This window comes from Salvelinus alpinus, chromosome 7, assembly GCF_045679555.1.
Source record: "Salvelinus alpinus chromosome 7, SLU_Salpinus.1, whole genome shotgun sequence".
Classification (NCBI taxonomy): Eukaryota; Metazoa; Chordata; class Actinopteri; order Salmoniformes; family Salmonidae; genus Salvelinus; species Salvelinus alpinus.
The window spans coordinates 64,209,865-64,235,622 of NC_092092.1; the positions used below are offsets into that span (position 1 = coordinate 64,209,865).

The 25,758-nt window shown below is 43.4% G+C and overlaps 1 protein-coding gene across 1 annotated transcript in view; it reads right to left on the reverse strand.

Annotated features, from left to right (window-relative positions):
- Positions 1–23,726, reverse strand: part of LOC139581468 (5-hydroxytryptamine receptor 4-like) — a 146,698-nt gene extending 122,972 nt beyond the window's left edge. The window contains exon 1 of the mRNA XM_071411254.1: positions 23,482–23,726. The gene's annotated coding sequence lies outside the window, so the exon portion shown is untranslated. The remainder of the gene's footprint in view (positions 1–23,481) is intronic.
- Between the last annotated feature and the right edge of the window lie 2,032 nt (positions 23,727–25,758).

Sequence of the window (25,758 nt, forward strand, 5' to 3'; positions counted from 1 at the left end):
AACAACTGTTGGCACAATTATTAGAAAATGTAAGAAGTTCAAGATGACGGTCAATCACCCTCGGTCTGGGGCTCCATGCAAGATCTCACCTCGTGGGGCATCAATGATCATGAGGAATGTGAGGGATCAGCCCAGAACTACACGGCAGGACCTGGTCAATGACCTGAAGAGAGCTGGGACCACAGTCTCAAAGAAAACCATTAGTAACACACTACGCCGTCATGGATTAAAATCCTGCAGCGCACGCAAGGTCCCCCTGCTCAAGCCAGCGCATGTCCAGGCCCGTCTGAAGTTTGCCAATGACCATCTGGATGATCCAGAGGAGGAATGGGAGAAGGTCATGTGGTCTGATGAGACAAAAATAGAGCCTTTTGCTCTAAACTCCACTCGCCGTGTTTGGAGGAATAGAAGGATGAGTACAACCCCAAGAACACCATCCCAACCGTGAAGCATGGAGGTGGAAACATCATTCTTTGGGGATGCTTTTCTGCAAAGGGGACAGGACGACTGCACCGTATTGAGGGGAGGATGGATGGGGCCATGTATCGCGAGATCTTGACCAACAACCTCCTTCCCTCAGTAAGAGCATTGAAGATGGGTCGTGGCTGGGTCTTCCAGCATGACAACGACCCGAAACACACAGCCAGGGCAACTAAGGAGTGGCTCCGTAAGAAGCATCTCAAGGTCCTGGAGTGGCCTAGCCAGTCTCCAGACCTGAACCCAATAGAAAATCTTTGGAGGGAGCCGAAAGTCCGTATTGCCCAGCGACAGCCCCGAAACCTGAAGGATCTGGAGAAGGTCTGTATGGAGGAGTGGGCCAAAATCCCTGCTGCAGTGTGTGCAAACCTGGTCAAGAACTACAGGAAACGTATGATCTCTGTAATTGCAAACTAAGGTTTCTGTACCAAATATTCAGTTCTGCTTTTCTGATGTATCAAATACTTATGTCATGCCTTAAAATGCAAATTAATTACTTAAAAATCATACAATGTGATTTTCTGGATTTTTGTTTTAGATTCCTTCTCTCACAGTTGAAGTGTACCTATGATAAAAATTACAGACCTCTACATGCTTTGTAAGTAGGAAAAACTGCAAAATTGTCAGTGTATCAAATACTTGTTCTCCCCACTGTATGTTACAAACACACACACGCTGCACACACAAACGTTGCACATGTACAGACAATCCCACACACACAGACACACCACACATGTGCTCCATTCACTCCATTCAAAAGACCTGCCACAGAACCAGCTCAATACACATGGATAAACAACAGTCAGCACACTGAAACTGTGTCAGCAGCACTGTTAACCCAGCAGAAAGATACCAACACTGACTGCTGCCAGTTAGGCTGACTGTCTGCATGGAGTCTGGACTGGCTGCATGGATTCTGGACTGGCTGCATGATTCTGGACTGTCTGCATGGAGTCTGGACTGTCTGCATGGAGTCTGGACTGTCTGCATGGATTCTGGACTGGCTGCATGATTCTGGACTGTCTGCATGATTCTGGACTGTCTGCATGGAGTCTGGACTGTCTGCATGGATTCTGGACTGGCTGCATGGTTCTGGACTGTCTGCATGATTCTGGACTGTCTGCATGGAGTCTGGACTGTCTGCATGGAGTCTGGACTGGCTGCATGGAGTCTGGACTGGCTGCATGGATTCTGGACTGGCTACATGAGTCTGGACTGGCTGCATGGAGTCTGGACTGTCTGCATGGAGTCTGGACTGTCTGCATGGAGTCTGGACTGTCTGCATGGTTTTGACTGGCTGCATGGAGTCTGGACTGGCTGCATGGAGTCTGGACTGGCTGCATGGAGTCTGGACTGGCTGCATGGAGTCTGGGCTGTCTGCATGGTTTAGACTGGCTGCATGGAGTCTGGACTGGCTGCATGGAGTCTGGACTGGCTGCATGGAGTCTGGACTGGCTGCATGATTCTGGACTGTCTGCATGATTCTGGACTGTCTGCATGGAGTCTGGACTGTCTGCATGGAGTCTGGACTGGCTGCATGGAGTCTGGACTGGCTGCATGGATTCTGGACTGGCTACATGAGTCTGGACTGGCTGCATGGAGTCTGGACTGTCTGCATGGAGTCTGGACTGTCTGCATGGAGTCTGGACTGTCTGCATGGTTTTGACTGGCTGCATGGAGTCTGGACTGGCTGCATGGAGTCTGGACTGGCTGCATGGAGTCTGGACTGGCTGCATGGAGTCTGGGCTGTCTGCATGGTTTAGACTGGCTGCATGGAGTCTGGACTGGCTGCATGGAGTCTGGACTGGCTGCATGGAGTCTGGACTGGCTGCATGGAGTCTGGACTGGCTGCATGGAGTCTGGACTGTTTGCAGAGAGTCTGGACTGTCTGCATGGAGTCTGGACTGTCTGCATGGAGTCTTGACTGTCTGCATGGTTTAGACTGGCTGCATGGAGTCTGGACTGGCTGCATGGAGTCTGGACTGGCTGCATGGAGTCTGGACTGGCTGCATGGAGTCTGGACTGGCTGCATGGAGTCTGGACTGGCTGCATGGAGTCTAGACTGGCTGCATGGTTTAGCCTGGCTTCATGGAGTCTGGACTGTCTGCATGGTTTAGACTGGCTGCATGGAGTCTGGACTGGCTGCATGGAGTCTGGACTGTCTGCATGGTTTAGACTGGCTGCATAGAGTCTGGACTGGCTGCATGGAGTCTGGACTGGCTGCATGGTCTAGACTGGCTGCATGGAGTCTGGACTGGCTGCATGGAGTCTGGACTGGCTGCATGGAGTCTGGACTGGCTGCATGGTTTAGACTGGCTGCATGGAGTCTGGACTGGCTGCATGGTCTAGACTGTCTGCATGGTCTAGACTGTCTGCATGGAGTCTGGACTGGCTGCATGGAGTCTGGACTGGCTGCATGGAGTCTAGACTGGCTGCATGGAGTCTGGACTGGCTGCATGGAGTCTAGACTGGCTGCATGGAGTCTGGACTGGCTGCATGGAGTCTGGACTGGCTGCATGGAGTCTGGACTGGCTGCATGGAGTCTGGACTGGCTGCATGGAGTCTAGACTGGCTGCATGGAGTCTAGACTGGCTGCATGGAGTCTGGACTGGCTGCATGGAGTCTGGACTGGCTGCATGGAGTCTGGACTGGCTGCATGGAGTCTGGACTGGCTGCATGGAGTCTGGACTGGCTGCATGGAGCCTGGACTGGCTGCATGGAGTCTGGACTGTCTGCATGGCCTAGACTGGCTGCATGGAGTTTGGACTGTATCACTTTGGGAAAGAAAAGGTACACCAGACAGGATATTGTCTACAGTTGCGTCATAGAACATTCTGCCCTTGTTTTCATTAAACACATATTTTGTCACTTTCAAGACCATTTACGGAATGTATTTATTTCTCTTCTATTTTAATAAGTGAAAAATATTCCCTATGAGCCTGATACATTTGACGTGCTTTGAGATCCTGTGATGTTTTAATGTGTTCTTCTTGCAGCATTCCTTGACTTCATTACCAGTCTGTCTGAATAGCTGTCAAATGTGTTTGCTAACACAGTGTGCCCAAGCTTTGTTTCTCTGCTCACATTAATCATTTAAGAACTGAAATTATGTATACCAATTTCATACATGATACCGTAGGTATAATTGGAACTTCTGAGTGGTGAGATGTCAAACTGCTTAATTACTTATCCTATAATATGCCGTAACCAGATATCAAAAACCTTTTGAGGAACAGAGAAAAATGTCTTTCATTTTAAGATGAAGAAAAATTAAATACTAACACCCTTTTATCTAAATCACCCATTCTCTTTTACAATTACACAGTTCAAACTCGAATGTGTTTTGTAGATAATGTCTGTCTCATCTGCTCTTCCATCTCACCATATATTCAGTCTTTGAAACGTTCCACACTAACATACACATCAGAAAGTATTCAGAACTTCCCCACATTTTGTTACGTTACAGCCTTATTCTAAAATGGATTAAATAGTTTCCTCCCCTCATCAATCTACACACATCCCATAATGATAAAGCAAAAACAGGTCTTTAGAAATGTTTGAAAATGGAAATATCACATTTACATAAGTATTCAGACCCTTTACTCAGTTCTATGCTGAAGCACCTTTTTCAGTGATTATAGCCTTGAGTCTTCTTGGGTATGACACTACAAGCTTGGCACACCTGTATTTGGGGAATTTCTCCCATTCTTCTCTGCAGATCCTCTCAAGCTCTGTCAGGTTGGCTAGGGAGAATCGGTGCAGAGCTATTGTCAGGTCTCTCCAGAGATGTTTGATCAGGTTCAAGTCCGGGCTCTGGCTGGGCCACTCAAGGACATTCAGAGACTTGCCCCGAAGCCACTCCTGCATTGTCTTGGCTGTGTGCTTAGGGTCATTATCCTGTTGGAAGGTGAACCTTCACCCCAGTCTGAGGTCCTGAGCACTTTGGAGCAGGTTTCCATCAAGGATCCCTTTGTACTTTGCTTTGTCCATCTTTACCTCCAATCCTGACTAGTCTCTCAGTCCCTGCCACCACAATGCTTCACTGTAAGGGTGGGGCAAGGTTTCCTCCAGATGTGACGCTTGGAATTCAGGCCAAAGAGTTCAATCTTGGTTTCGTCAGACCAGAGAATCTTGTTTCTCATGATCTGAGAGTCCTTTAGGTGCCTTTTGGCAACCTCCAAGCAGGCTCTCATGTGCCTTTTACTGAGGAATGGAACTCTGGAGTTCTGTCAAGTGGCCATCGTGTTCTTGGTCACCTCCCTGACCAAGGCCCTCCTCCCCCGATTGCTCAGTTTGGCCGGGCAGTTAGCTCTAGGAAGAGTCTTGGTGGACCCAAACTTCTTCCATTTAAGAATGATGGAGGCCACTCTGTTCAATGCTGCAGAAATGTTTTGGTACCCTTCCCCAGATCTTCCCCAATCCTGTCCCAGAGCGCTACGGACAATTCCTTCGATCTCATGGCTTGGTTTTTCTCTGACATGCACTATCAACTGTGGGACCTTATATAGACAGGTGTGTGCCTTTCCAAATCATGTCCAATCATTTGAATTTACCACAGGTGGACCTCATCAAGGATGATCAATGGAAACAGGATGCACCTGAGCTCAATTTCGAGTCGCATAGCAAAGGGTCTGAATACTTATGTAAATAAGGTTTTTATAATAATTTAATCCATTTTAGAATAAGGTTGTAACGTAACAAAATGTGGGAAAATTCTAGGGGTCTGAATACTTTCCGAATGCACTGTAAATATTGTGCTTGTAATTTGTTAACGCTTTTTTGCCAAAAGCCATATATACATGAAATCTTACAAGTAAGGATGTGTCTCTGTAGTCTCATCTGAGTGCAACTCCGACCTCAGTTGATGCTGGAAACAAGATCATCATTACTGAGTTTCCAGACTGCAGCCAATGTTTGTCATGTGTGAGAGTTAAGAGTCTGACTGACAGTGGTCCAGCGTTGTGTTGTGGAGGGACACCCTGCCATCTGGCTCAGGTTTCCCCTGTTGGTCCAGCGTTGTGTTGTGGAGGGACACCCTGTCATCTGGCTCAGGTTTCCCCTGTTGGTCCAGCGTTGTGTTGTGGAGGGACACCCTGCCATCTGGCTCAGGTTTCCCCTGTTGGTCCAGCGTTGTGTTGTGGAGGGACACCCTGCCATCTGGCTCAGGTTTCCCCTGTTGGTCCAGCGTTGTGTTGTGGAGGGACACCCTGTCATCTGGCTCAGGTTTCCCCTGTTGGTCCAGCGTTGTGTTGTGGAGGGACACCCTGCCATCTGGCTCAGGTTTCCCCTGTTGGTCCAGCGTTGTGTTGTGGAGGGACACCCTGCCATCTGGCTCAGGTTTCCCCTGTTGGTCCAGCGTTGTGTTGTGGAGGGACACCCTGTCATCTGGCTCAGGTTTCCCCTGATGGTCCAGCGTTGTGTTGTGGAGGGACACCCTGTCATCTGGCTCAGGTTTCCCCTGATGGTCCAGCATTGTGTTGTGGAGGGACACCCTGTCATCTGGCTCAGGTTTCCCCTTATGGTCCAGCGTTGTGTTGTGGAGGGACACCCTGCCATCTGGCTCAGGTTTCCCCTGTTGGTCCAGCGTTGTGTTGTGGAGGGACACCCTGTCATCTGGCTCAGGTTTCCCCTGTTGGTCCAGCGTTGTGTTGTGGAGGGACACCCTGTCATCTGGCTCAGGTTTCCCCTGTTGGTCCAGCGTTGTGTTGTGGAGGGACACCCTGCCATCTGGCTCAGGTTTCCCCTGTTGGTCCAGGGTTGTGTTGTGGAGGGACACCCTGCCATCTGGCTCAGGTTTCCCCTGTTGGTCCAGCGTTGTGTTGTGGAGGGACACCCTGTCATCTGGCTCAGGTTTCCCCTGATGGTCCAGCGTTGTGTTGTGGAGGGACACCCTGTCATCTGGCTCAGGTTTCCCCTGATGGTCCAGCGTTGTGTTGTGGAGGGACACCCTGTCATCTGGCTCAGGTTTCCCCTGTTGGTCCAGCGTTGTGTTGTGGAGGGACACCCTGTCATCTGGCTCAGGTTTCCCCTGTTGGTCCAGCGTTGTGTTGTGGAGGGACACCCTGTCATCTGGCTCAGGTTTCCCCTGTTGGTCCAGCGTTGTGTTGTGGAGGGACACCCTGTCATCTGGCTCAGGTTTCCCCTGTTGGTCCAGCGTTGTGTTGTGGAGGGACACCCTGCCATCTGGCTCAGGTTTCCCCTGATGGTCCAGCGTTGTGTTGTGGAGGGACACCCTGTCATCTGGCTCAGGTTTCCCCTGTTGGTCCACAGCTCATTAATCCCCCATCCTAATCAAGGAACATGACGTCTGACCTCTGACCTCTTACCAGACTCACATTTGCCACATATTTCCAAATCATTGGCTGCTTCCTGTTCCTGGTCTAAGGTTTGATCCAGACAGTGTATTCATTCAATCACTATTAACAATTTTCACAAGTTTTATACTTTCACTTACCATGATATAATGATATTTGATATATTACTACTCAACAAATTTAAGACATTTTCCTTTCAACTTTTCCCTAATTTGACTGTGGACTAATGCACCGAGGGAACCATATGTGTCAGGTAGAAGCCAACCTGTTACTGTTGGGTGTGGGGGATGCCGCATGCCACAAAAGCAGCATCAGCCTCAAGGAAACTTTCTCATTATACTGAATACTACACACACTCTCCCTGATGGATTTCCAATTTCATTTAAATGCTAATTTGGGTTTAATGATGGTTTTGGGGCTCTTAATGCTCTTACTTGTGCTACTCCTGACATCATATTTACTGAGTTCTCCTGCTCAGCACCAACGCTCTCAGCTCTGCTCTGGGCATGTGGATGCAGCCGAGTATGAAAATAGCAATTTGCCAAACCATTAATAATGCACATCATGTGGATACAGTGTGCAGCCATGCCTCCAGAGTATCTCTTTATCTCCCAAAACATACATTACTTCCTATAAGTATAGAACAACTATTTAAAATTAATTAGGAGAGTTTAATGATTGATTATGGAGTCAGTAGGCTAACTAACAATCCACTGATGTCATTGGGAGAGATTACAGAGAGAAGTTTCTGCTGTGACTGACTATCTAAAACCCCTCTCAGGTTGTTTATCAGCATGATATTGATTCATTATAATAGAAGTCATTCGATGATATTTCATAGACTTTTTCCCCCCGAATGTAAATGACAGAACGGTTCAGAGCACCAAAAAGAGTTCAGGACATTTTATGAAACAGAAAGAAGCTGAACTTGGTGTTTGAAAATGCTTCAGCAGGTATAAATACAACACCTGAGGTGATTGTCAAACCATTCACTAATGGTGATTCACTAACCATTCACCATTGTCAAACACTCAGATTGAAGTCATCACCAAATGTTCAAAATAGCAATAGACTGTAGCAGTGTGTTTCAACAGTATTACTTAGAGCTGCTAATACTAGAGAATGACTCTTCTGTTGATAGAATACCAGCTGCAGGAGTAGGACCAATAAAAACACTGGACTTTACATAAGTGCCTTGAGAGGAATAAATTCATTGTAGGCCTCAATATTCTGACTCAGAGCCTTTTAAAATTCTATGGCCAAAGATATAAAAGTCAAACTGCACCTATTGGCTCGAAGGCAAGGGCAGATTGTGATAACCTGGCTGAAGACACCTTAGAGTGGTGTTGGAAATGTGGCTATTGTTGGAGGGATGTAACAACTAAAGCGGTCCCATTCAGTACTTAGTACCCTCTCATTCCATCTCCTAAGGTATGCTCATTGCCATGACTACTGAAAAGCCACACATTCAATACAGAAGTATAATTGATATACACACACACTTCAAAGTGAAGCACCCTCACCACTATAGTAACACAGTATACTGTATATAGGCCCATTTATTGTCTGCATGTCAAAGTGGAAGAAATCCAAAGAAAAGTTACATAAAAAACTCAAATACATTTTAAAAAACAAAGTAAAAACAAATGAAGGCCTAAGGGCCCGAGGATGGGTTTCAACTAAGCTAACATATGGAATTGTTTTAAGATGGTACATTTTAGGACCCCTGTAGATATAAAAAAAATATATTAAAAAATGATTGATGTAACATTGAATTTGGCCTTATTGCTATTAGCCCATAGAAACACATTGAATAACAGACTCACACATGGAAAAACAGAGTCCAAAAATAAATCAAAAGGAAGTACGTTTTGATGTGTCTGCATTATATCTGATAGATAGAAAAAAAGAAGAAAGAAAATATTATGGAATTACCCGTATACCTTTACGTGGAAATGCCCTTATCACTTCCATTCATTTTTCAGTCTGGTACCAGGTTACCTTCAGACCACAGGAGGTTGGTGACACCTTAATTGGGGAGAACAGGCTCATGGTAATGGCTGGAGCGGAATAGGTGAAATGGTATCCCAGGTGTTTGATACAATTCCATTTGCTCCGTTCCAGCCATTATTATGAGCCGTTCTCCCCTCGGCAGCCTATTCTGCCTCAGACCAGTCCTGTGACACTTGTGGGGGTTGTAGAGCAAAACGGAGAACACCATGGTGTTCGTGAGAGTACCATCTTTCCATAGCCCATACCATTTGGACGCTACAGACGTTTTCATGAGAAGATCGATTTTTGGGGAGGTCTCCAGGTCTAATAAACAGCACGGTAGCTCTACCACATATATGTCAGAGTCAAGGCCCGCGGGCCACATCCGGCCCGCGAGAAGGTTTTTTACGGCCCCTGGGATGATCTTGATTTATTATTAGAACCGGCCCGCAGACCGCAGCAAGCCGGCAGCCCGCAGATCTTTTACACGCACCAATACTACATTTCCCACAATGCAACGGTGACGCACCGAGCAGTAGGCTGCTGTGTAAATGAGATGGAGCTGCCTTGGGAAAAACTCGTGGGTTTGACAACCGACGGAGCACCTGCGATGTGTGGACACAGGAGCGGACTGGTGGCGAAGATACGGGAAAAGATGCAAGAGGAAAACGCGACAGGTGAGCTGACAGCTTATCATTGTATCATACACCAGGAAGCGTTGTGCGGTAAAGCCTTGAAAATGGAGCATGTAATGAGCATCATCACGCGCACAGTTAACTTTATCAGAGCCAAAGGTTTGAATCACCGCCAGTTCAAGGCATTTCTGACGGAGTTAGAAACGGAGCATGGTGATTTGCCTTATCACACAGAGGTGCGATGGCTAAGCCAGGGAAAGGTGCTTCAAAGATGTTTCGAGCTTCGTGAGGAGATTTGTCTGTTCTTGGACAGCAAAGGGAAAGACACAACACAACTCCGAGACGAAATGTTTCTGTGTGAAATGGCTTTTCTGTGTGACATTACGAGTCATCTGAATGCAATGAACTTGCAGCTGCAGGGTCGGGATCATGTCATCTCTGATATGTACAGTACAGTGAAGGCATTTAAAACCAAACTGACTCTGTGGGAGACGCAGATGCGGAAAGAAAATTTGAGCCACTTTCCCAGCTGCCAGACCATGAAAGAGAAGCTCTCTACCAGTGCGTTCCCGAGCGCACAGTTGGCTGATAAAATAGGTATGCTTGCCGCTGACTTTCGACGCCGATTTGCTGACTTTGAAGCACAAAAAAGCAGGTTGGAACTGCTCGGTAACCCATTTGCTGTTGACGTGGAAAGCTCACCACCAAACCTCCAAATGGAGTTGATTGACCTCCAATGCAATGATGCACTGAGGGCAAAATATGCGGCAGTGGGTGCTGCGGAGTTCGCCCGTTTCCTCCCCGACACAATGCCCCAGCTGCGCATCCAGGCTGCTCAAACGTTGTCTATGTTTGGCAGCACATACCTGTGTGAACAACTGTTTTCTTTGATGAACCTGAACAAAACATCACACAGAAGTCGACTTACTGCTGAACACCTCCACTCAATTCTGAGGATTTCCTCAGCTCAGAGCCTTACCCCGAACATTGATGAACTTGTGGAAAAGATGGGACACCACCAAGTATCACCCTCAACCTCAAACAAGTGAACATTACTGTGCAATCACATATTTAGAGTTTTTACTCAGTTCAAGTTTAAAAGTTAAAGTTTAATATTTGTTTTCACTGCATGTTACTTCTCCTTAAACAAAGTGTTGTTTTTGATTAATAGATTTTTGCACTTTATTTTATTGTATTTCAATCCAATTATATTTTAAAAATATTTCAGTTGAGTGGATGATAGAAAATTGCTATTATTGTTTTTTTCTTTGAAGTAAATTTAGCCCACTTTTGCTAAAATAGAAAATATAGGCTACTGATGGTGCCTTGAATACCGGTTTCTTTCATTTAATGTTCATGTTATGGGGATTTTTATATAAAGGAAATTTGTCTTTTGTGTCTGTTGAAAATTAAAGATTACTGACAGAGCCATAAGAAAATATTGCTTTATTTATCTGATCATATTGGAATATATTTGTTAGGTTTTCAGTAGGTTCAATTAGGTTCACTAGACTATATGCGTCATTTAAAAATGTTTCAATGAACATTCGAACAGTCCGGCCCTCGGCTTGTAGCTAAATTTTTTATTTGGCCCTCCGTCCATTTGACTTTGACACCCCTGCTCTACCACCTTCCACCACAGATACAGAAGGCCGACAAAGGCGGATGCGGTGGACTGAAGAAAAAAAACAGATGGAATTTGATGGGTATTGCTGTATTATGCTAATTACATTTCCCCGGGGTCACGGACATTGGCTCTAGTGGGTTTCAGAACAGCGAGATAGTGCTAAAGTTACATATCGTTAGGGTTTGCATTGGGCCTCCCATCTGGAATGCAGTATCTTTATGGGTAATTCTAAAATCCCTATAGGTCCCGCTCATGTCTACGTTTTTAATACCTCCACAGACATAAACAGTAATAACCTCAGTAACGTTCCTAGTAGAGTAGATGGGATTCCTGTACAACTGTTTGAGTGGTGTTGACTTGTACTTTCACAAAGACCATAAAAGGCTGTATATCCAAGAACTTTTACTAATATGGCACACATTATAATGTGCTGCTGATCGAGGTGGTCTTACAGTAACACGTTAAAAAGAGTACAGTGGCAACTTCACAGACCTGCTCACCAATACATGGGAGGGAGAATGCCTTGTAAAGGAACGTATATTTAACCACAAGCTGACTGCTTCACCTCAGAACAATACAACCTCCTGTCTCACACTGATTTGAATGGTTTACATATTTTTACAACCTAACACGCCCTACAATTTTACGATTCACTAAGAAACAGTCTGGGTTCCCTCCTCTGTATTCAAGACCTCTGAGCAAAGTCCAAAGTCTTCCAGAATGTCCATCATTTCCTATTCAGTCCCGTAGGCCATAAATTGGCAATATTCAAATTATTTCAAAGCGAGCAAAACACTATTGTTGTCCCTGACTGTTAAGAATAAAGCTATCCAAGGCATAATCAACAACAAAAAACGATCAACTTCCCTCAAGGGTTAAGGATATGTAATAATGATGAATGCTGTCAGAGCATCTTAAGAGCCTGCACATTAAAGGTATAAAAAGGCTTTATCGAGTATAGGATTACTAAATCCCAACCTGGCATCCTGAAATGGGAAAGATACTACTTTGTTTATCCCATTATACTTTATGGCCCATTACATCAGTAATAATCATTCAATATTGACAAACATAAAGGTAGCCCCTATGTTGCCTGATATGATATTACTGGGCCATATTCACAAGTATAATGACAACCATTACACTGATTAGCGTAACAAAAAAGTAACAAATAAAAGTTTTATGGTCTATTACTTGACAATTACACGGCCCTTGATTTAAACGGCTCCAAATAATAGGGAAAAGGGTAACGGCAACAGCAACAGCAGTCATATAATTCATGTTCATATACACTAGTAGTCGGGTTGCCAGTTTGACGTAGACATGTTGACAAGTATGTGAAATCCCTTGATCCTGTGACACAAACAGTTATGTGGGCTACACTAACAGTCAAATAAATGTGTATTTCTAACCTAACTGTATACAGCACAAAGCCATATAATAAAGAAATTGGGGGCAAAGATGAATGAGTCGGTTTATTGGTGCCATAATCCTGGTGACATTATGCAAGCAATACAAGTGTTGCATGACTGTGTGGCTGGCTTATGAACCTGATTAAAGACAAATGACTAAAATGGGAGATTCATGTGACTGTCTGTCCAAATGTCATGTAGTGTGCAGTTAATGAATGCACTAATAATCCCAAGACTATAAATACCTCCTTTGGAAAGTGTTGGAAACTTGGAACAATGAACCAATGAGGCTCTGGCCCATTGGTCTGTGCCAGCCAGTTTAACATGGAAAAGCAGGAACTGGAAACGTTTCTAGATATCAGGATAGCGATTACCCACCTCGGACAGGAAGAATACTTTTTCTTTAACGAGCCGGACGCAAAGGATTTACTTCAGACACCCGCCAAGGCCCTCATCCCCATCATTCGCAGGAGAAAGAGACGGAGATATCGGGGACATACTGTAGGTCGTGGTGCCTTGTAAGGATCTGACGGCGAGTGGGTAATCTGCCTTTACCATTGGTCCTATTGGCCAACATACAATCATTGGATAATAAAATAGACGAACTACGATCACGTATATCCTACCAACGGGACATTAAAAACTGTAATATCTTATTTTTAACCGAGTCGTGGCTGAACGACGACATGGATAACATACAGCTGGTGGGCTTTACACTGTATCGGCAAGATAGAACAGCAGCCTCTGGAAAGACAAGGGGTGGCGGTCTGTGTATATTTGTAAACAACAGCTGGTGCACAAAATCTAATAGTAAAGAAGTCTCGAGGTTTAGTGACGATGGCGGAGAGAGCTAAACGTTCAAATGTGTGGTTACGCTTCACCAGAGTAGATGCTGACAATGCTTGTTGCCACAAGTGCAATACGACTTTTGCTTGTAAGGGCGGAAACACAAGCAATCTGTCCAAACATCTATCGAAAGTGCATCATGTACAGGCAGAGAAATGCACAGTTTTCGACTGCCTAGCTCGTGGTTCATCTCTCGTTGCCCGATCTACGTTCTTTTGCAGGAAAATATTGCTTATTTCATTTGTTTTACATTTCCATCATCACAACATTAGAGTCTATAATAGTGATTTGTTCAAAACATTGCTGTTTCTTTTGCTGTAAATAATTGTTTATTTTATTTGTTTTACATTTCAGAAAATAAAGCAATGTTAATTCTGTTCTTAATATTTTTCGATTTTTTGTTTTAACAAAAAATAACAAAAAAGAATCGATAAGAATACTGTTAAAGTACTGGATCGATAAGCAGTATCGGTAAGAGTAGTAATACAATTAAAATCTTAACGATACCCATCCATAGTCGAGAAGAGGGCACGACAAAGCCTATTCCCCCTTAGGAGACTGAAAAGATTTGGCATGGGTCCTCAGATCCTCAAAAAGTTCTACAACAGCATCCTGACTGGTTGCATCACTTCCTGGTATGGCAACTGCTCAGCCTACGACCTCTATACCAGGCAGTGTCAGAGGAAGACCCTAAAAATTGTCAGACTCCAGCCACCCTAGTCATAGACTGTTTGCTCTCTGCTACCACACGGCAAGCGGTACCGGAGATCCAAATCTAGGTCCAAAAGGCTTCTTAACAGCTTCTACCCTCAAGCCGTAAGACTCCTGAACAGCTAATCAAATGGCTACTCAGACTATTTGCATTGCCCCCCTCCCCCATCTTTTACGCTGCTGCTACTCAGAGTTTATTATCTATGCATAGTCACTTTAACTCTACCTACATGTACATATTATCTCAATTACCTCGACTAACATTCAGTTCCTGTTCGGTTAAAATTAAACATTAACCTAAAAACAAATGTGTTAGTATACATTTTCCTTTCTTTGTACTGGGGGTGAATGTGAACCTTTATGGACAACATTTCAAATTGATTAATAGAACATTTATGGAAAATATGGTTTCTGGTCTTTGTCTGTCAAAAATGTGCAGTATCTGACCATAAAACGTACTAAAGGACAGGAAAGCTCAACCAGAGGATCAGAGCCTTTCAAACACAGACACAGGTGGTCTGAATAGTGAATTGTATGACTCAGCCAATGTCAAGCAGCGTCACCATTCACACCAAAGCCTCTAAAAACAGTAGCTTAAACAAATCAATAATAGCAGCTGGCATCAGTGTCATTCCCATTGGCAGCATGCTGAGGCTCTTTGAGCTTCATAAAATGAAACAAGTTTGCTATAGATTTGAAATTTAGACACTTCCTCTAATAGAATGTTTTCTCTTTCCCCTTAACCTTTTTTTGCAGAACAGAACAGAAAAATGAATCGTACATACTGCAAACCTTTCTCATGGGCAAACCATAATTCTTAAAAAGAACATGAGCACATGATAAAGATATTGGGAGCTTTTGCTATTTAACATGTTTTATGTGTCCGGATGTAGGATGGATCCTCCACCATCTAGGTCCAGTCAGGAGCTGTCCAGACAACTCTGTTGCATTGATCACTTTGAAAACAAGCAACATTCTTCACAATATTAAAAATAATACGAATAAATGAAAGATTTCCCCAAGAATCACAATAACATGACAGGAATTCCCGCAGAACTGACCAAAATAAAGAGCTGGCCTATATCAACATTATATTCTACGATTAAAGACAACACTCTGGGATCTTAAGCAAAACAAATTCATAACATATTGCACACGTTGGATTTGTACCATATCACACAAATTGCAAAATACGTAACATATCTCACAAAATGGATGGCGTAGTACTCAAAAAACAGGGACCCACTTTCAAAACTAATGGCTGTGTGCATCGTTAACTTTAACTTTTGATAGTTGTTAAATACAGTGCATTAGGAAAGTATTCAGACCCCTTGACTTTTTCAACATTTTGTTGCGTTACAGACTTATTCAAAAATATATTTTCCTCATCAATGTACACACAATACCTCATAATGGCAAAGCGAAAACAGGTTTATTCGAATTTTTGCAAATGTTTTTCAGAAAAAAAATGAAATACATTATTTTCATAAGTATTCAGACCCTTTGCTATGAGACTCAAAATTGAGCTCAGGTGCATCCTGTTTCCATTGATCATCCTTGAGATGTTACTACAACTTGATTGGAGTCCACCTGTGGTAAATTCAATTGATTGGACATAATATGGAAAAGCACACCTGTCTATATAAGGTCCAACAGTTGACAGTGCATGTCAGAGCAAAAATCAAGCCATGAGATCGAAGGAATTGTCCGTAGAGCTCCGAGGCAAGATTGAGTCAAGGCACAGATCTGGGGAAGGGTACCAAAAACAATTTGTAGCATTGAAGGTCCCCAAGAACACAGTGGCCTCCATCATTTTTAAATGGAAGAAGTTTGGAATCACCAAGACTCTTAATAGAGCTGGAAACGTTTCTAGACGTCTTGCCCAGCCAAACTGAGCAATTGGGAAAGAAGGGCCTTGGTCAGTGAGGTGACCAAGAACCCGATTGTCACTCTGACAGAACTCTAGAGTTCCTCTGTGTTGATGTGAGAATCTTGCAGAAGGACAACCATCTCTGCAGCACTCCACCAATCAGGCTTTTATGGTAGAGTGGCCAGACGGAATCCACTCTTCAGTAAAAGGCACATGACAGCCCGCCTGGAGTTTGCCAAAAGGTACCTAAAGACTCTCAGACCATGAGAAACAAGATTCTCTGGTCTGATGTAACCAAGATTCAACTCTTTGGCCTGAATGCCAAGCGTCACATCTGACGGAAACTTGGCATCATCCATACAGTCAACCATGGTGGTGGCAGCATTGGGGATGTTCTTCAGCGTCAGGGACTGAAAGAGTAGTCAGGATCGAGGCAAAGATGAATGGAGCAAATTACAGAGGGATCCTTGATGAAAACCTGCTCCAGAGTGCTCAGGACCTTAGACTGGAGCGAAGGTTCACCTTCCAACAGAACAACGACCCTAAGCACACAGCCAAGACAACACGTGATTACGCATGAGTGCGTCTCTGAATGTCCTTGAGTGGCCCAGTCAGAGCCCGGACTTGAACATCTCTGGAGAGACCTGACAATATCTGTGCAGCGACGCTCCCCATCCAACCTGACAGAGCTTGAGAGGCAATGCAGAGAAGAATGGGAGAACCTCCCCAAATACAGGTGTGCCAAGCTTGTAGCGTCATACCCAAGAAGAATTGAGGCTGTAATCACTGCCAAAGGTTCTTCAACAAAGTACTGAGTAAAGGGTCTGAATACTTATGTAAATACGATATTTCAGTTTAAAATTTGTATTAATTTGCCAAAAAATCTAGTCCTGTTTTTGCTTTGTCATTATGGGGTATTGTGTGTGGATTGATGAGGAAAATACATTTTTGAATAAGGTTGTAACGTAACAAAATGTTGAAAAAGTCAAGGGGTCTGAATACTTTCCTAATGCACTATAACTGTAAACAACACTAAACTCCACTAAACTCTTGATGGGAACTGAAATTGGACATATGTCATCCTGAATCAGACTAGAGTGGAAATTTGATCTCAAAATAAAGTCCCATAACCTTTGTACAGTAAGCTAGGGTGCATATTTGTGATATTACTGAACTCACAGGGGAGAATGCTGCAGTGTGAAATTCAGTTGAAGAGTCCAGGGAGGACAGAGCTATGTGTATTTATAGCATAGTTCGGAGGTCATGGGGTTGAGGACAGAGTGGCAGGCATCTCATCCTGTGGTAATAAACTAGCATGATTTCTCACTTGCTTTGCATTAAGGGTAAACACAGCTCACAGTTTGCTGTCTGGGTGTCATGGACTTCTATCAAATCTGATGTTGCAAGGCCAAGGAATTCTGCCTGCACTCTACTCTGCTCCACGCCTCCTGTGCAAATTTATACAAACCATCCCACTGAGCAGAGTAGAGAGGAGAAGGTTGTGATGGATTATAGAAAGAAGTACTCTGCCTCTGTCTGCTGTGTATGAAGCCCTGTCTCTTCCATCCGGGGTCTAAGAAAACTTGGGAGACTTGTCCTGGCCAGTCAGGGGGTAGAGTAAATGAATGGTTTGGAGTCTGGACCGGAGACGGAGGGAGGGGGAAATATATATAGTGAGAGAGAGAGAGAGGAAGAGAAAGAGAGAGAGAGACAGAGAGAGTGGGAGAGAGACAGAGAGAGAGACAGAGAGAGAGCGGGAGAGACACAGAGAGAGAGAGAGTGAGCGAGAGAGCAAGAGAGAGACGGGACGATTGAGAGCGAGAGAGAGAGGGGAGAGAGAGATGAGAGAGAGAGAGAGAGAGAGAGAGAGAGAGAGAGAGAGAGAGAGAGAGAGAGAGAGAGAGAGAGAGAGAGAGAGAGAGAGAGAGAGAGAGAGAGAGATGGGAAGTGTCAGTGGTGGGGAGAGAGAGGCAGAGAGAGCGAGAGAGAGAGTGAGAGCAGCTGCTGTTGCTACAGCTTTGTGCCAGACATTTCCTTGAAAACTTCAGCTCATATTTCACCATGCAAAATGTTTTTACACTCGGTGTAGTTAATGCTATTGCAAATATCATTAACTACACTGAGTGTAAAAGAAGGTGTATTAAAACTAATGTATGCCTGGTCTCCTAACAACAAGCTTCTGAAGTATAAAAATATCTGTTAATGCTCTGGTACAACTTTTCATTGAAGGATTGCCAATACTGTTAAATTGCTGATGTTCTACAGTGAGTAAATAATGTGTTTACTTAATGTAAAGCAACTTTCTTCAACTCAAATAAACTGAAGATAGGGGAAAAGATAAGAGCCATTTGTTTGGGTGAATACATCACTGGCTAAGTTTATGTTGCCATTGCTTGACGTCAGTATAAGAGCAGGTGCTGTAGCAACAAAGCTAATTCATAAAGGCAGTGATGTGTATAACAAAATTCAGATAAGGCTCTCCTTAAAGCTCTGCTATCCCTGGGGCATGCTGTCCCGTGGCATGCTATCCCGTGGCATGCTATCCCTGTGGCATGCTATCTCCGTGGCATGCTGTTCCCGTGGCATGCTATCACCGCGGCATGTTATCCCGTGGCATGCTATCTTTGTGGCATGCTGTTCACGTGGAATGCTATCCCCGTTGCATGCTATCCTGTGGCATGCTATCTTCGTGGCATGCTGTTCCCGTGGCATGCTATCCCTGTTGCATGCTATCCCGTGGCATGTTATCCCCGTTGCATGCTGTCCCTGTGGCATGCTATCCCCGTTGCATGCTATCCCTGTGGCATGCTATCCTGTGACATGCTATCCCTGTGGCATGCTATCCCCGTTGCATGCTATCCCGTGACATGCTATCCCTGTGGCATGCTATCCCGTGGCATGCTATACCGTGGAATGCTATCCCGTGTATTTAGCTACAGCTCTAGTGCTCCCATTGGCACATATCTCTCTCTCTCTTATGAATTTCACCATATGTACATTTTCATTCCGTACCAGTGGACAAATTGATCTGGCACATAACATAAGGAACGCTTTAACATTTCAGACAAACCTATAAACTGGAGATTTGTTCAGTCAACTCTCGCTCAAACAGAGCACAATAGATCTCAAGAGAGGAGAGCGAGTCACCCAAGTTTATGCAGAACCAGGCTCTGGGAGTCTATTGGCCAGGCTCTGGGAGTCTATGGGCCAGGCTCTGAGAATCTATGGGCCAGGCTCTGGGAGTCTATGGGCCAGGCTCGTGGAGTCTATGGGCTAGGCTCTGGGAGTCTATGGGCCAGGCTCGTGGAGTCTATGGGCCATTCTCTGGGAGTCTATGGGCCAGGCTCGTGGAGTCTATGGGCCAGGCTCTGAGAGTCTTTGGGCCAGGCTCTGAGAGTCTATGGACCAGTCTCAGGGAGTCTATGGGCAAGGCACTGAGAGTCTATGGGCCAGGCTCGTGGAGTCTATGCAGGGCCAGGCACTGAGAGTCTATGGGCCAGGCTCTGAAAGTCTATGCAGGGCCAGGCTCTGGATGTTTACGCAGGGTTCTGTGAGTCTATTCAGGGCCTGGCTCTTGGGAATACATGCGGAAGTCAAAGAATTTGGTTCCTGAGTGTCTGAGGCTGACAGTTTGTTATCTATCTACTGGGTGTCTGAGGCTGACAGTTTGTTATCTATCTACTGGGTGTCTGAGGCTGACAATTTGTTTTCTATCTACTGGGTGTCTGAGGCTGACAGTTTGTTTGAGGCTGACAAATATGTCCACCATTCCAACCCCAAAAGTCTAGAAGAAATACATTATTTGCAGTAACATGTTATTCGCAGTAACATATTATTTACAGTAATATATTATTTACAGTAACATTTTATTTGCAGTAACATATTATTTACAGTAACATAATATTTACAGTAACATATTATTTGCAGTAACATATTATTTACAGTAACATATTATTTGCATTAACATATTATTTACAGTAACATATTATTTGCAGTAACATGTTATTCGCAGTAACATATTATTTACAGTAACATGTTATTCGCAGTAACATATTATTTACAGTAATATATTATTTACAGGAACATAGTATTTGCAGTAACATATTATTTACAGTTAACATACTATTTACAGTAACATATTATTTGCAGTAACATATTATTTACAGTAACATATTATTTGCAGTAACATATTATTTACAGTAACATATTCTTTTGGAACTCTGAAGGTTAGAAGGTTCTAATGACAAAAACACAAGGAAGTATTACCCTCATTACAGTCTACACCTCCTGCTCACTCAGGTGTACTGTGATGGTTAAGTGACATCATTATATTTATGTGTGATAAGCATTACTTAGAGGTGTCATACAGGACTTGTTTTATGTCAACAAGGGCCCCAATTCATTATTTTCATTCATAACATTTAGAGTGGAACTCAACTCTCTATCATAGCATATCATTTATTTATATGTAAATATAAATATTATGTTAATTCAGTGTGCGTGTGTGTGTGTGTGTGTGTGTGTGTGTGTGTGTGTGTGTGTGTGTGTGTGTGTGTGTGTGTGTGTGTGTGTGTGTGTGTGTGTGTGTGTGTGTGTGTGTGTGTGTGTGTGTGTGTGTGTGTGTGTGTGCCAGCATATCTGTTTTGTGAAAACATCTCTAAAAATAGGATTTTCATAATGAGGACAGTGCCTGTGGTGATCCACTACTTACTTGCTTGTCTGAGTTTTAGAAATCCTCACAAACAAAAAAAAATCTCTCCACCCAGGGCAAATACAAGAGATGGAATCAAAAAAGGAAAGCACTCAGGGATAGTACAGCACTGCCATAATGGAATGGGAAAAAAATCATTGTCTGTTTATTCCTCTATGCCTGATTTTGAAACATTTGTTCCACAATGATGCAAATGATATAACTTAATCAATTACTGAATATGTTTACTGAGGATTAAGAAAAGGGACTGTTACAGTATGCTAGCTGAATAGCTACTTTCCCCTCTTGTGGTTTTCCTACAAAATGTGATTGGGTCTCAGTCAGGACATTCTCTTTTCTCATAAATGACCCACAACTAACAAATTATTTTAAAGCTGTTTTCATAAGCTTTATGGACTAAATGCTTTATGAAAACTAGTTTTATTTTTTAAATGTTTTCCAGTCTCTCAGTAATCTTATGATAATTGTTTCATTCACACAGTCAGTAGAGGCTCAGTTCAGTAATTATAACCAATAGTAGGAACACGTGCAATAAACAATTAATAGCAGCACCTTGTAAATAAGAATTTGTTCTTAATAACTGACTTGCCTAGTTAAATAAAGGTTAAACAATGTTTTTTTTAATTACCCAGCAAATCTGTCTACAGTACTGAGGTTGGACCAACAGGAGAAATGGTGAGAAATCGCAGAGACAGGATCATGTCTAATTGTTCTCTCACTGTTCATTTCTGGGGTCAGCGAAAATGGTCTAGAATTAGCAACCGGGATGAAACAAAGTCTTATATTCAGCTTTCATGTTCTGCTCGTCATACTGATAACGGTGTTCAGGAGCCCTAGAGTAATTGTGGAAGAAATGGCAATGCAGAAAGTCATCAAACAAGTCATTCTTATTACGAACTGAGTATAAGGACAGGAATCCCATGCTGTACTTCCTCTGCCAAATCCATGAACTCATTTCTACAAAGTGAACATGTGGAGTAGTCCTCTACCTATCAAAAATACATTTGATAAAGTTTGATATGTCTACACTGAGTCCTGTAATCGAATAGAGAGAAATCTCGCTTTCTCCTCAGCTCAACTCATGGAACAGGACAGGACGGTGTGAGCCTTGGCTGTGTACGGGCCATGAGACAGACAAAGAGCTTCAGATTATATAGAATTCCTCAGAGAGTTCTGGGACTGGGAGTAAAGTGTACATACGAATAGAGCTATAAGAGAGTTTGTTTTCATGTCTAACCTTCAGCTCCACAGAGTTCTAATGTGATGTGAAAGTGGAGACTATTGACCCTCCAACAAGGCCCTCTCCATTCCGTGCCATTAATCAGGACACATCCTCTCACTAGTATCTACCATGCCCATCGCATGGCACCGCCACCACCTTATTGACTGGCCCCTGGATTGTTGCGTAAGCTCACTTTGACCAGGCAGACAGGCAGTCAGGCAGGCAGACAGGCAGATAGACAGACAGAAAGACAAGCAGTAAGGTAGACAGGCAGACAGATAGACAGACAATCAGACAGACAGATTGACAGACAAACAGACGGGCGGGCGGACAGACGGGAAGCTCACAATGGAGCAGAGATTAACACCCTTCTAGTCGTTCCAGCTAATCATCAGAACACACTCGCCTTGCCTTGACCCCTGGCTCTCAGTCTCAGCTTTATACACCTCTGATCGCTGTCTGTCTCGGAGAATCAGCCAAACAGACATGACCACATGTGATCTATAACCCCAGCATCAACAGAAGCATAGCTGCTGTAGATACTGATTACAATTCATAAACAGTGCCCGTAAGAATTCATAAACAGTGCCCAAAGATTTATTGTGGTTTATCAGAGGTGTACTCTTGTGAAGCTTTTAGGCGTAATACATTTGATTTGATTAGTCAGAGAGTGGAGTTACTGCCCAGTGTAGCATATGACTGTCAGTCAACGGAAATACTGACTGAAAGCGAAGGATGATATAGGACTGCATTACAGATAAATGCGGAACTAAACATAACAGGGTGTATGGAAACAGTTGAATGATAATCAGGATGTTATCAGAGCCAGGTGAAGAGAGGCATGTCTGGAGAACCTTTGATCAAGGTACATTGGTTAACCTTGATTGCTCTAGCAAATAGTCTGCATGGCTAGCGTATGTAATGTGTCAGTGTACATAGTTAAATAAAGGTTAAATAATAAATAAATGAAAACGAGTCAATGTAAGTGTCAGATGTAATGTTACTGCAGTGTTCATATAAAGACATAAAAAAGCACACTAATAACAATGAGTTATTACATAGTACTGTAGGCAACATGTGGACAAAATGTGTGTAGTTAAATTAAGAGGGTTTTGCTACTTTGAAACGATCTAAAATGTGACTATTCTAATGATTGACTTTAAGTAGCTATAGGCATGCAGTGGTGTTTCATCTTTTTCAATATAGATAGTTTCCAATACTCCTTGTATACATTTGGTCTGAGTTTTTAATAACTATGATACAGTGATGGTCATATGTAACAGCAGTCCATAATCCATAACCCATCCATATTTGTGCTATCTACACTAAAACGCCTTATGACAGTGCTGGGGGCCATCTCCAATATACAGTAGCTCTCACAACACATGTATGAAAAGCTGGGTCAATACCACAGCATGATTCCTAAACAAATCAATAAATTGATTTACAACTTTAGAAGAATGGCAATTTCATAATTAGAGTGTAAAAGTTGGGGACAACAGCAAATAGTAGCTGTCCTGTCCTCCTTCCTAGAATTAACTTTCATAATAATGTATATATAGGCATCAATAATACACACTTTATACAATACATATATGACTTAAGCTATTTCCACATAAAGGGGTAACTAATAACGTACAATTATACTCGTACAGTACACTTACCATGTCCTGGTGGAGACGCCAGGTTCCAAAACCATGGTACGACGCTATATCCCCATGAGAGAAATCACATTTTCGAATGGTATCAAAACACAGTTAAGAAGTGAACAGTTTTATTTGTGACTACAATTTCAGAGATGTTCCCTGCTGACATTCACAAAGCGAAAAAGTTGTCCATGTATCCTGAGCGCAGTCGGAAGTATGAGCGCAAATGTGAACGGCTGGACGGTTTGGTACGCGTGGGGCACCTCGCGCTGTTCTGTGGATGTAATGCTTGGAAAGCGAGACCTCGGTATTGCCAGCAAATTGCACCTTCAAGTCCCTCCTCTTTCGCTTGGTCTTTATTGAGGAGGTAAAATCGTCTCGGTTTAAATTTGTTTGATGCAGGTATGGCAGGCTATAAATTGTGGTGAGTGACATTCATGGTAAAATGAATTGCTTGAACATGTGGATTTGCAAGGCAGATTCCCCGAGTAAATTGTTCTGTCATATCACTTTTTTCTGATGATTTTGTATCTCTTAATTTTCAATTAAAATAGGTTAGGCCTACCATTAATCACTGTGATATGGACTGTTGGAAAAGCAACCCTTACATAGGATTTAACTAAGAATATGATATATTCTCAAAATAGAGCAGCCTTTGGCAAGATATTGTTAATATACAGTACCAGTCAAAAGTTTGGACACACCTACTCATTCCAGTGTTTTTCTTAATTCTTACATTGTAGAATAACAGTGAGGACATCAAAACTATGAAATAACACATATGGAATCATGTAGTAACCAAAAAAGTGTTAAAACAAATCAAAATATATGTTATATTTGAGATTCTTCAAAGTAGCCACTATTTGCCTTGATGACAACTTTGCACAATCTTGGCAGTCTCTCAACCAGCTTCATGAGGTAGTCACCTGGAATACATTTCAATTAACAGGTGTGCCTTGTTAAAAGTTAATTTGTAGAATTTCTTTCCTTCTTCATGCATTTGAGCCAATCAGTTGTGTTGTGACAAGATAGGGGTGGTATACAGAAGATAGCCATATTTGGTAAAAGACCAAGTCCGTATTATGGCTCATATAAGCAAAGAGAAACGACAGTCAATCATTATTTTAAGACATGAACGTCCGTTAATCCGGAACATTTCAAGAACTTTAAAAAAATGTTTTAGTGCAGTTGCAAAAACCATCAAGTGCTATGATGGAACTAGCTCTCATGAGGACTGCCACAGGAAAGGAAGACCCAGAGTTACCTCTGCTGCAGATAAGTTCATTAGAGATACCAGCCTCAGAAATTGCAGCCCAAATAAATGCTTTACAGAGTTCAAGTAACAGACACATCTCAACATCAACTGTTCAGAGGAGACTGCATGAATCAGGCCTTCATGGTCAAATTGCTGCAAAGAAACCACTAGTAAAGGACACCAATAATAAGAAGAGACTTACTTGGTCCAAGAAACGCTAGCAATGGACATTAGACTGGTGGAAATCTGTCCTTTGGTCTAATGAGTCGAAATTTGCGATTTTTGATTCCAACCGCCGTGTCTTTGTGAGACACAGATTAGGTGAACGGATGATCTCCGCGTGAAGCATGGAGGAGGAGGTGTGAAGGTGTGGGGGTGTTTTGCTGGTGCCTCTCCTTGTTCGGGCAGTGTTCGGCGGTCGACGTCGACGGTCTTCTAGCCATCGCCGATCCATTTTTCATTTTCGATTAGTTTTGTCTCGATTTCCCACACACCTGGTTCTCATTTCCCCCATTATGTGTTGTGTATTTAACCCTCTGTTCCCCCCATGTCTTTGTGTGGTATTGTTTATTGTAAGTGCACATTTTGTTTGACTGGTGCGCGTCGGGTTATTGTGCCCATAATTTGTATTTCTTATGCCGTTGGTTTTATTATTAAACTGCTCCGGCTATTATCAAGTTCTGCTCTCCTGCGTCTGACTTCCCTGCCACCAGATACGCACTCCTTACAGAGACACTGTCGGTGATTTATTTAGAATTCAAGGCACACTTAACCAGCATGGCTACCACAGCGTTCTGCAGTGATATGCCGTCCCATCTGATTTGCATTGAGTGGGACTATCATTTGATTTCAACAGGACAATGACCCAACACACCTCCAGGCTGTGTAAGGGCTATTTGACCAAGAAGGAGAGCGATGGAGTGCTACATCAGATAACCTGGCCTCCACAATCACCCGACCTGACCGCAGAGTGAAGGAAAAGCAGCCAACAGTGCTCAGCATATGTGGGAACTCCTTCAAGACTGTTGGAAAATCGTTCC